Source organism: Octopus bimaculoides, chromosome 4 (assembly GCF_001194135.2).
Source record: "Octopus bimaculoides isolate UCB-OBI-ISO-001 chromosome 4, ASM119413v2, whole genome shotgun sequence".
NCBI classification, from domain to species: domain Eukaryota; kingdom Metazoa; phylum Mollusca; class Cephalopoda; order Octopoda; family Octopodidae; genus Octopus; species Octopus bimaculoides.
The window spans coordinates 58841236-58850456 of NC_068984.1; the positions used below are offsets into that span (position 1 = coordinate 58841236).

At 32.8% G+C, this 9221-nt stretch overlaps 1 protein-coding gene across 8 annotated transcripts in view; it reads left to right on the top strand.

Moving 5' to 3' along the window:
* The first annotated feature begins 856 nt into the window (after positions 1 to 856).
* The window catches only part of LOC106881796 (regulator of G-protein signaling 17), a 378661-nt gene continuing 370296 nt past the window's right edge, over positions 857 to 9221 (top strand). For 2 of the 8 annotated variants that reach the window (XM_052967117.1, XM_052967106.1), the window contains exon 1: positions 857 to 1148. The gene's annotated coding sequence lies outside the window, so the exon portion shown is untranslated. Of the gene's footprint in view, positions 1149 to 3034; positions 3306 to 3633; positions 4162 to 5284; positions 5361 to 9221 lie in introns of those variants that run through there. The other 6 variants (XM_052967119.1, XM_052967118.1, XM_052967107.1 and 3 more) reach the window with 6 other exon arrangements.

Consider the following 9221-nt stretch of genomic DNA (forward strand, 5'->3'; position numbering starts at 1 on the left):
ATATATATATATATATATATATATATATAGGCAATTTTCTTCTTCCTCAAAATAAACCTTTAAATAATCGATTTGTGATAATCGATTTTTCAGGTAGTTTATTTTCTTCATAAGTCACCAATGCTCTTTTTATGGTTGTTATTACTTTTATTACTATTATTGTCGTTAAAAACACCTTAATGTTATTATTATTATCGGTACCATCGATGTCACCTTCTTTTCCCGATTCCTAGTTGTAGCCATTTCACTTCATTGGTACCATTCAAGCCATTGGAAAAGGCATAAACTTCACAACATCTCAATTTGCCTTTCCGTTATGACTGACTGATTGATTGAAGTTTTGTGCAATATGCCTTTGAAGGAAATCAATTTGTATAGTTTGATCAGTCATCATCGCTTTTGCCGTTGTCACATCTCCGCCACCACTATTTAATATCTATCGTTTGGCAAATTGTTAGTTGTCAACTTGCAACAGGTTTACCATTAATCACCTGCGATAGTAAATGGTGATGATTATACAAGATGAGATGATAACCCTTAATGACTAACTTGCGCATTTATTACCGTAAATATTCTTGTGACTCTTACCAAAAACTGTTAAAACTACTATTAAACCTTGCTGACTGAACCGGTTTCATGACAATCAAGATATTCTACCACTAGGTTATTATCGATATAGTCTTCAAATTCAACTGCATCTTTTGGTTCTGCTGTTTAAGTATTATTTCTAGACAACTGGTAGGTATAATATGAAAGACAAAAATTCCATATTCAAATATGTCTGTTATTAGTCGCACCTAATAACTAATTAATAAACATTTATCATTTGTAACAATGACTTTCAAGTAATAATAATAATCATGATGAGAGAAAGATAGATAGATAGATAGGTAGATACACAGAGAGAGAGAGAGAGAGAGAGAGAGTCGGCTGTGAGTTGCACCAAAGATCTAAAGTAGTTGTGCGCGTGAAGAATAGTGTAATAACAGTACAGAGAGCAGTAACAAGTGTCCGCCTCTCTTCTTTGCAGTCTATGATAAAGATTACCACTGCTTACCGAAGAATATTATCACATTCCCACCTCCACCTGGGTTTTAGACATAATGGCAGTCTATCCTTAATGGAGAAAACAGCCGTTCCAGTTCTTGGTTGGTCATTCACAGATTTTTTTTTCCCTTCTACTCTTTGATATGTGGCTAATTCTTTCTTTCTAGTTTCACTCTAATCTTTTCGTATTGTGCTTGTTTTATCGCTTTTCGTCTTTTTTTTTTTTTCAATTTTTTAAAAAATAAATTTTAAATCTCATCCTTCTTCCGCCATTTCTTCTTCTCTTCGATTCAATATCTTAAACTGTTTTTCAAATATCACTTAGTAATCGAAGAATGGCTACAAAAACAGGGTCCAATCTCCAAAGTAATATATTTCATATTGTGATCCCCGATTTCCTTGTCATCCATAACTTACGTATTACAGCATCTCTCTCTATTCTTTCTCTTCTTTTCTATTATTTCCCCAACCAATTTTCAGCAATTAATGCTCATTATAAATTGTTAATGACAATCTTAAATGACAAACGAGTGATGATGTATTTACTTCGTTTCCTTTAAATCGTCATCTAGCTGCAATAACTACCCACTATATTTCGTGTTTGTACCTAAACGATATAAATCGTAGGCTCCACTTATTTATTAACGTCTTTTAAAAGTGTGAAGAAATAAAAATGCTGCAGCTGTCGAAGAATGATGCCAAGCAAACATACCTTGCAAACTTGCTTTATTAGCTTTAATCTCATTAATCTATGTTACTGAAAATCTCTCTCTCTCTCTCTCTCACTTCAGTTTATCTATCACATCAAAACAAACACCTTTCTGTATACATATAAACATATGTATATTAGATAATTTGTTGTTTTTGAATCTGATCATATGGGAAGAGATAAAGAGAGCGATCACAATATCTTCTATCTTCTCTTGCTCTTAATTGAATGGGGGAGGGGAACAGAATGTTATATCCATGGTAACCTTTTCTACATTGTCTATATACACTTATTTGGTTTTTTTTGTTTTGTTTCGTTTTTCTGCATTTGCATCAAATTTTTTTTTTAATTATGTATTATAACTGACGAGCACCATTGGGAAAAGATAAGCATTCAGTATATCGATTCTGTGAGCCGGTTTCAATTCTCGATGAAGTGGTTGCACTGCACTTAGTTCTTTGTTGTGTCGTCACAACACTCCACTTGGTTTTCCCTTAAAGAGTTTTGGACCGAAGTCACTTAGTGGATATAGTGTAAGTTCCCATTTTGGTGACGAACCGATTTTGGTTCAAAGTTCGAATCACTACCTCATTAATATTCTTTTAAAAGGAATAGGACGTCTCCACTCTTATATTGTCTCACCTGTAATTTTGGAACTTGGTGGTCAGAAACAATATAGTATTGGATTGTATACTTTCAGCGTTCAGATATATTCTTTTATGTCCCGAGTTCAAATCCCGCTGGAGTAGTGGTATCGGTTTAATCGATTTTATTCTGTCCATATAGATTTGTGGCCTTGTGCCAAAATTATCAGCCGTTAGTATGACAGGCATGATTGCGTACCCCTAGAAAATGCTTGCTGGTGTTTAGTTTCGTTATTCAAAGTTCGAATTCAATTCTTACTGGGATTAACTTTCACTTTCATCCATCTGAAATTAATGAAATAAAATACTAGGCAACTATTGGAAGGCATTCAATCAAATATACAAGTGTTGCATTGTCTCATAGTAAGAACTCATAATTTCTGAATCGGGGGAAGTGTTAATAATACACACAGTAGAGGGTTTTATAGTGTTCTGTTAGTAGATAATTTATTTGGAGGAATGAAAAGGTGAAGCGACCCCATGAGGGATCAGAACCAGCTGTAAGGAAAGTAAAACATCCAGTTCCACTCTGTAACTGTCCTTCTTTACAGATATGTCTTGTGACTAGGCAATAGAAATCATTACTATTTACCTATTGGGAATTTATATTCATCTATTGGTGATTGATTATTGAAGAATAACTCATTCATATCTCATTAGTCTTTCCAGTAGCTTCTCTTTGCTAAGGAGCACCATAAAGGTATGTGAGTAGATCACGTCAGAAAACCTTCCAAAAATGTCTCGCTTCCAATTTAGGGTTATTTACTCATGACTAAAAAGAACAACAGGTCTGACCAACCCTACTATAAGTGGCAGAAGGTTCTTTCCTGTGAATAGCGATAGGATATATGAGTGTAAGTCTGTACGAAGCGCGAGATTATATGTGATGTATACGTACAACACAGGTGAGTATATATTGAAAACACGCATACACACATTATTAATGCTTATTAATGAGTTAGGATATTTCAAAGAATGACTGCTTTATTTAATCTCTATATCTTTTCTTTAAATAATATGGATATTGTAAATGAAGAAGAAAAAACATGCTGCCCCTTTTTTTTTCTTCTGCAAATTCGCAAAAGAAGCAGGTGTATCCGCTACGGAACATTCTTCCTTCATTAAATAAACAAACCATTTTGTAAGAGATGAAGAAAAGGTGTGCTGTTCATTATTCGCTTCTTAATTCTTATTCAGTTCGCAGTAAACCTTTTGTTCGTTTTTATCTATTTTATCCCCACTCGAAAATTGTCTGGAAAGATTTTATATTGGTTTATCGAATTCTCCAGAAAACGTCACTTTTTACCCAACTGTCCGTCGGTCCATAAATCCAGATGACGAAATGTTAACATCTATTTTCTGTTTATAATTTTCTTTTAATGTATTCATTTTTTTACTGTTATAACTATTATTAAGCTTAGATAGTATGTCGACAATTCAGTCGATACCCAGGCAAAGTTATGACAGTATGTATGCATTCAGTATTGAAAACATTACACATCTTTCACTTTCTATAATGAAAATAGTTTGTATGAAGCAGTGAAAGTTTAAGTGTTGTACTTTTTCGCTTTATCTCAAAGTTTTGAATTCGGTCCACAAATATTAGTGTATACATACATGTTTCTATGTGGAATGGCATTTTCATCCTTAAAAATGAAGCAACAGCTTTTCAAATCTTACAGAAACGTTCTTTCAGGATTTCTTATCAGTTCTATAATGCAAGAATGTTTTCTCAATATTTTCAATACAAAGAATGACCAGGTACATAAATATATTTCGCTCTTATTTAAAGCTTTCATTTAAAGCTTATTTAAAGCTTGCATTTACATTTTCATCCTTAGGAACTGAATTCCAGTATTTCATTTTTCCAGAAATTGAAACAATACAATATTTATAGGTTTTCATTATTGAATACACATCATTACATGAATTATTTTGCGCCCGAATGATTTATTTACAAAGAAGAAATTATTTTTGTTCCAGCATTGAGACAACAAAATACTTCGTAGTTTTGTTCTTGATTTCCAATTCACATTCCTCCGTGGGGTAGATAAATTAAATATCAGTAAGAGTTCAGTAGATTATAAATCAACTACCGAAGTCGATCTTGCGTCGTTGTAAGAAATCGTTATGCTTTGAGACATAAAGAATCGAAAAGATGGGCTCCCGGAAATTTTTTTTTTTTTTTTTTTTTTTAAGATTATAAGAAAGGCTGGGCTTGACTTCGATCGAGTGACTGAACTGATCCTTCAGTTTAGGTTGTATGGGAGATTCACTCATTCACACGAATTCTAAGACGTATACTGCCCAGCGTTAAAGTGTTATTTTTTTTCTTTTCTAAATAGTTTATTACATCATTTATTATTATACCATTCATTCATAGCTATCCATCTACTTAATTGTAATAAATGCATTATTTCATGTGCATATTCAATGAAATAAATTATATTTTAAATATTTATATCACTTATTATTATAATTCTTTACTTGTTGGAGATGGCTGAGATTATTAGATTATTGTGTCGGACAAATTTTAGCTCCAGTTTCAATTTCTAATTGATGCTACTCAACTTCTTTTTTGTCGCTAATATTCTGAAGAAAACGTAAACGTTTACTTTCCAATCTCCCACTCTCCTTAGAAGAAAAAAAAAAAAAAAGCAAACTAATTTTTTGTAATTTCTCCCCTCTCGATTTTGAGTTCGAACCGTGCCGGTGGTTTTCAATCTAACTATTATACTCGAAATTTGATCTTCTACATATTTGAAAGAATTCACGAATATCATTCCACAAGTTTTTCCCTACCCTCCTGCTTTTCTGGATATCATATATATATATATATATATATATATATATATATATACACACACACACATACATTTGATTAATATGTATAACCTTCCTCACACTGGAAGCAGAGAAATTGTAACGATTTTGTTAATTCATTATGTTAAAGAAAAATGGTGAGTTATTATTATCATTATTATTATATATTAATATTAAAAATAATCATATTGGTATCAGGTTTCGTCAAAGGGTCTTGCGAAATCAATCTCGATAAATTTGGTCACATGAGTTTATATATTTTGATTACGTCTTACAATTTAATTGAGATTCTATTTCCTGTCAGTCAGTTTTACTCACTTGTCAGCTTTTGGGATTTTGCTGAATGATTTTTTTAAAAAATTTTCTCTTTTCTTCGTTTGTGTAATAAATTCTTTTGGTAAATTATACAAGGCACCTGGAAATTTACATCGGAATTGATGAAATACCTCGTATTCTTTGCTGTCTCTTTTAATAACTGCTGTCATCATTGTATTCATGATCATCATCATTACCATCGTAGTCACTTCAGCGTCCACCTCCTTCCTTTTTCTTTCTCAGTTTCAAAAGAGAACAATCATGATAATGATAATAATAATTATAATAATGATAATAATAGGATTTTATTATTTGCCACAAGGGCCTCGAATGAGGTTACAAAGAGGAAACAAAAACCACAAGATGACAATTTCTCAACATTGTCACAAAGCCACACATTTTGGGAACGGGTATAAGTCAGCTGAATCGATTTCTAGTACATATATATATATATCATTGTTGCTTCTTTTATCTACCCATGATTGTTGAAAGTCAATCCTGGAGTGATGTGAACGGAAAACGTAAAGGGACGTAACAAAATGCCAAATATTAATTTATAACGTAGGCAGAATGTCATAAATTATAAGGCAAGGGTATAATCGATGAAATCGATCCATGTATTTGACTGGTATCGGAAAGAACGAATCAGAAATGATGTTGCTATCGTCATTAAGGTGTGCCGGGCAAAATGCTGAGCGGTATTTCGTCCGTCCTTACGCTCTGAGTTCAAATTCCGTCGGGGGTCGACTTTGTTTGTCATCCTTTCGGGTTCGATAAAATAAGTACCAGTTAAACACTGGGTCGATGTAATCGATTTAGCCCTTCCCCAAAGCTGCTGACCTTGTGCCAAAATTTGAAACCATTATTACTAGGTGGCAGGCTGGCAGAATTGTCAGTATACTGCTCAAAATGTTTAATGATATTTCACCCGTCTCTACGTTCTGAGTTCAACTTCCTCTGAGGTCAAATTTGCCTTTTATCCTTTTGAGGTCGATAAATTAAGTACCAGTGAAACACTGGGGTCGATGTAATCAACTAGTCCCCTCCCCACAAATTTCAGACCTTGTACCTTTAGTAGAAATGATTATTATTATTAAGAAGGCAAACTGGCAAAATTGTTAGCACACAAGACAAAATGCTTAGCAGCAATTCTTCTTGCTTTATGCTTTCTGAGTTCAAATTTCGCCAAGGCCAACTTTGCCTTTCGTCCTTTCAGAGTCATAATTGATTAGCCACTCTCCCCCAAATTTTCAACCTTTGTGCCTATAGTAGAAAAAACTATTAGTGGTGTTGAGTGGGGGCTTTTTTGTGGCCCTTTACATTCTGAGTTTAAATCTTGTTGGGGTCAGCATTGCCTTTCATCCTTTCAAGAGTCAGTAAAATAAAGTACCAGTCAAATAGGTAGAGTGTATTAATTGACTCTCCCGCTCTTCAAAAATTGCTGGCCTTATACCAAAATTTGAAACCAATATCATAAGGTGGAAGCTGGTAGAATCACTAGCACATTTGATAAAATGCTTTGCCCTATTTCTTTTGGCTCAGTGTTCTGAGTTAAAATTTTGCTGAGCTGATCTTTCCCTGTCATTGTTTTGGGGTCTATAAAGTAAGTGCCGGTTAAGCATTAGGATCAATGTAATTGACTTACCGCTACCTCAAAATTGTTGGCCTTCTGCCAAGATTATTTGATATTTAAAGGTGGCGAGCTGATAGAATCATTAACATGCTGGATAAAATGCTTAGCGGCTTTTCATCTGTCTTTATGTTCCGAGTTCAAATTCCACACAGGTCAACTTTGCTGTTCGTCTTTTCTGGATCAATAAATTAAGTACCAGTTGAGCACTTAGGTCAGTGCAATTGACTAATCCCCTCCCCACAAAATCTCAGGCCTTGTGCCTTTAGCAGAAAGGATTGTTTGGCATTTAGTTTTAATTGTGGTGTGAATTGAAATCTCCAAATAATAGTAAATATTATGTGTGTTTTGTTTGCAAGATTCCTGATATGATCCCTGAAACAGATTTTATTGTCTCTTGGGAGAGTCATTATGCCAATAATAAACACACACACTGCTTCAACTTCACTTTCTTATTGTTCATCAGTTGTTTAGCTATTTAACCAATGAACTAATCAATTGTTTGATTAATCATTCATTTAATCACTCAATCATTTAATCAAGACAGACTGGTAGCAGAGAAGGCATGTCATTAAAGGTTCTGTGAATGGCAACAAAAGAACTTTGGCAAACACAACTGATTCATTGTTTAACTGAATAATTAATCAAACAATCAATTAGTCAGTTAGTTAGCTATTTAACCAACAGATGAATGAGAACGAAGTGAAACTGAATCAGTGCATGTGTTTATTAGCATAATGATCCTCTTGAGATACAATAACATAATAAATATAATTTTCATTAGTTTCCAAAATATGTGGCAATGTGCTTATGTAGCAAATCATTTTTCTTTCCACTATTATGATTTTGAAGGGATTCCCTTGGCATCTGGAAAGTGTTAGATTTCAAATATCACTAAGATCAATTTAGTCTTTTTATCTCTGTGGTTCTATATTTGTTGGTAAATGAATGAAACATTATCATACTGCACATCTTCCATGTAATGCCATCTGTTTTATGAAAAAAGTGCTCTTGGGCCAAGTTAAAAGATATCATTATTACTACAGGTAACAACCAGCATTTATTTTGTGAAAGCATGTGTATGTATATATATATATATATATATACACACACACACTCATATGTATATGTATACACACACACATATATATATATATCTAAACACACACACACACACACATAAATATATATAAATTTTACACACGAATGCGTATATATATATACATATGTATAAATATATATGTATAAATATATATATATATTTTTATATATATATATATATGTATATATATATATATATATATATATGAATAAATAAATATTTGTGTGTATATATATCTGTATACATATATACATATGTATATATGTGTATATATATATATATATATATTGATAAAAAATGCATGTGGTTGAGATGAGAAGGTAAATGGGATTCTTTGTATTTTATATCGGCAAATGTATGTATATGGCCCAGCGAATACGATGCTTGTATGGGTATCTATAAATAATTCTGTGTATATGCTGTGACATATTGTACTGAAGATAACATGTTTTCATAACATTAAATTTCAAATCGTTTCATATACAATTAATCTAAATGTCTTCCTTATATTTTTGATCTGCTTCATTATAACATGTGCTAATGGAGTAGTGAGGTGGTTTTTGCAGAAATTTCACATCTATTTATAGTGTAGAGGTGTGGTAAATCCACACCCTTTAATATAGTTACCTATATAATTACAAACTTGGAATAAAATATTACCTACAAGGTTTTTATTTCACACTTGCCACATAATGAAATCTTTAAAGTCATTTTATCCTAAATTCTTTATAAAGAAAAAAATATGTATATATATATATTTATATATATATATATCATCATCATCATCATCATCGTTTAATGTCCGCTTTCCATGCTAGCATGGGTTGGACGATTTGACTGAGGACTGGTGAAACCGGATGGCAACACCAGGCTCCAGTCTGATTTGGCAGAGTTTCTACAGCTGGATGCCCTTCCTAACGCCAACCACTCAGAGAGTGTAGTGGGTGCTTT